This window comes from Oryx dammah, unplaced genomic scaffold (assembly GCF_014754425.2).
Source record: "Oryx dammah isolate SB20612 unplaced genomic scaffold, SCBI_Odam_1.1 HiC_scaffold_9, whole genome shotgun sequence".
Lineage (NCBI taxonomy): Eukaryota > Metazoa > Chordata > Mammalia > Artiodactyla > Bovidae > Oryx > Oryx dammah.
Genome location: NW_024070193.1, coordinates 35959685 through 35963112, shown reverse-complemented (window position 1 = coordinate 35963112; position 3428 = coordinate 35959685). Strand labels below are relative to the sequence as shown.

The window sequence follows — 3428 nt, the reverse complement described above, 5'->3', positions numbered from 1 at the left end:
GAGGTAATTTGGCCATGTAGGCACGTCACATAGTAACTTAGTTTTCTCTTAAAGATGTTAGAAACAGTAATAATCTTTTGACAGTCCTCATTACATGACTTTTTAAATAAGAAGGATCATGCAGGAAAAGTACTGTGCAAATTATAAAAACAGATTAAAAAAAATCACTCTAGGTGCAAAAAAAGAACAGGACTGTACCTTCAACTGGTAACAAAGTCTATATGAATCCAGGGTATATAGTTCTCTAGACTTACTTATATTCTGGTTTCTTTCTCTCCTGAGCATGCACCCCAAAAAGGTCCCTATGCTTCATAATCATCTCAACATAGACTTGTTTATCTATGTCTCTCAATCTCTTCTGCTTCATCTCTTTGTCCTCTGGCCCCTCCCCACTTGTGGTCTTTGTCTTCCTCCTTCTCTCTCATCAAAAGGAAATAAACAACTAAATAACTCTACAAAGTGGCTGAAAAAACCATCTGAAAAAACACTCTGGAAGGATGATGAAGATCTTATGAACGAAACTAACATTGAAGCACTTCATCTGTTAGAAAGTAAAACTCTTAAAATCTGAAGTAAAACCAAGAATCGATTAAAACTCAAAGACTAGGCAAACTAAATCAATGCAATTTAAAGAACAAACATCTCTTCTCCCTATATTAAAATGTCAAATTTCACTTATGGTTTTCAATACTAAACTGTCTACTATATTGAGACTTTGGTTTAATAAGTTAGTATTTTCCTATGAAAACTTCAGATTATTGAAATCACTCCAAAAAGCTAAATCTGAGATAGTTGCATGTTGGAGTGTACAATAAACTGTTACTAACTGAAGTAATCAAGTATGACAATCCATAAATAGTAGATTATGATTGGTACAAATCCATGTTTTCCAACTGTCAGAGATAGAGGAGAGAACTCAAAAGGTTTCACCCCTCCAACCTCCATCCCAGATCAGAAAGGAAGTCTCAGGGGGAACATGTTCAAATGGTTATAGCAAACAGACACAAAAATAGCCAGCTTACCGTTCCTATAAGTTCAATGAATTTCTAGCTCTGTATCCATTTAGGTCTTCCAAACATGCTTTATCTGACATCATGTTCATAACAATCTTCTAATTTAATTATCTGGTCGGACAAGTGTCACAAAATTGTTCTGAGCAGTATTTATGCATCAGGCTGAGGACAGTGTTCCTTCTAGGTTCTTATACCACGTTCATGCAAGGAGGGGAGAATCTCTGCATGGTTTCCAAACAGTCCACTTGTGTTGAACGCTACCAATTTAACCAGTGAAAAGCCAAATTTAACGTTTAATGATGATTACATGATGATTGGATGTAGTACATTGGTCATTGTAGCTACAGGTGGTGTGTGAATTTGATTAAAGAGAACCTTGTAAGTGAGTCTTATAAATGTACGCTAACCATCTGAGGACTCGACCTCTCGCAAGGGTAACTTTTTCTAGATACAGAAACACACACATACACTGTCTATTTGAAAGTATATTAAAGGAAGTTTCACATAACAAAGAATAAACTAATCAGAAGGCAAGAAGATTCGTGTGAATTTGCATTATCAGCTATGACAAAAAGCCTGAAATCTAATAAATATCTTAATTGCTGTCATAGCTATCTCTTGATCTTGCCTTTTGGAAGGCACCTGGATTATTGGCAGCCTGCAGTTACTTATGCTAAAGCATAAAACTTCCAGTTGAAAATTATCTCCCTGTTTCTGAATCTGATTGTTTATAAAATAACAAAGCAATTCCTATAATTTATCTAATGAATTTTCAACAAAACTCTGATCAGAGTAGAATATTATATAGTACAATTTAATTAAAAACAAAGCAAACACAACTACAAATTAAGCAAACATGAAATTTTCTCAGAAAATAAATATTATTTAGGTCATTAAGTTTGACTTCATTGTTTGAAAGGAAAGAACTTCCCGTGCAAGAAATGTTTAGGGGGCAAATAGTGAAGTTTCTTCTTAACTCACTAATTTTTGACCCTAGAAGTAAGCATATTAAGTGGTTAATAGCTTCTCCAACTTGATTGATAACATATCTGCAAAGCTTTTATGGAAATACTATTGGATAGTGTGTTAGTGACTTTGTATATAATGTGGATAAAAATTTTTAAAATTTTCATTCTATTTGCAAAATTGAACTATACCTGAGTTTGACTTTCAGTTACTCTGCTATTTAGCTTTATACCTTCAGGGATTTCCTCAGTGTTATATAACTTTAAAGAGATTTCCAAAAAATGTTAGTAGTGATTTATTTTTATTGAGTGCTTACTCAGGTTACTTGCACTTATTTTATTATCTGATTTTGCTCCTAGTAACTCTGAGATTACAGTCTGAATTTTATAGATTAGCAAAAAACTGTTCATCACTAGTAGTGTCTGACTCTTCGCGATTCCGTGGACTGTAGCCCACCAGTCTTTCTCTCCAGGAAAGAATACTGAACTGGGTAGCCATTACCTTATTCAGGGGATCTTCCTGACCCAGGAATTGAACACAGTTCTCCTGCATTGCAGGCAGATTCTTTACCCTCTGAGACACCAGGGAAGTCCAGCAGATTAGCAAAGTAAGGTATAAATAAATATGCGAGACCATACAGCTAGTACATCGGAGAAGGCAATGGCACCCCACTCCAGTACTCCTGCCTGGAAAATCCCGTGGACGGAGGAGCCTGGAAGGCTGCAGTCCTCGGGGTCGCTAGGAGTCGGACACGACTGAGCGACTTCACTTTCACTTTTCACTTTCATGCACTGGAGAAGGAAATGGCAACCCACTCCAGTGTTCTTGCCAGGACAATCCCAGGGATCGGGGGAGCCTGGTGGGCTGCCATCTATGGGATCACGCAGAGTCGGACACAACTGAAGTGACTTAACAGCACAGCTGGCTTCCCTGGTGGCTCAGAGGTTAAAGTGTCTGCCTGGAATGCAGGAGACCTGGGTTCGATCCCTGGGTTGGGAAGATCCCCTGGAGAAGGAAATGGCAACCCACTCTAGTACTCTTGCCTGGAGAATCCCATGGAGGGAAGAGCCTGGTAGGCTACAGTCCATGGGGTCGCAAAGAGTCGGACAGGACTGAGCGACTTTACTTACCTACTTACTTACTAGTACATAGTAGCTCTTGGTTTGAATCCATGGAATGTTTTCAGAATCTAAGCTCTTAAAGCTATTTTATACTGCTTTTGATATATATTGAAACAGATTTTTAGTTGCCAAATCTTGTTTTTGCTAAATCCCATTAGTTAATGGAACTAAGAATAAATTCAGAGGATTTGAGATATTGAATTGTCTTTAAATTTAAATAGAATACTAAAAACTCTTACCTAGCTGGGGAGATGAGGTGAATTTAAAATTTCACATTGAAAGTAAACGGAATTTATTTTGGTTAGGGTGCTTTCTCCTTCCCTCCTTC

At 37.3% G+C, this 3428-nt stretch overlaps 1 non-coding gene across 1 annotated transcript; it reads left to right on the top strand.

The window, feature by feature from the left end:
* Positions 1–2906: 2906 nt before the first annotated feature.
* On the top strand, positions 2907–2978 carry TRNAS-GGA. Its single transcript has one exon. It is a non-coding gene; the product is annotated as a tRNA-Ser (tRNA).
* Positions 2979–3428: the final 450 nt, after the last annotated feature.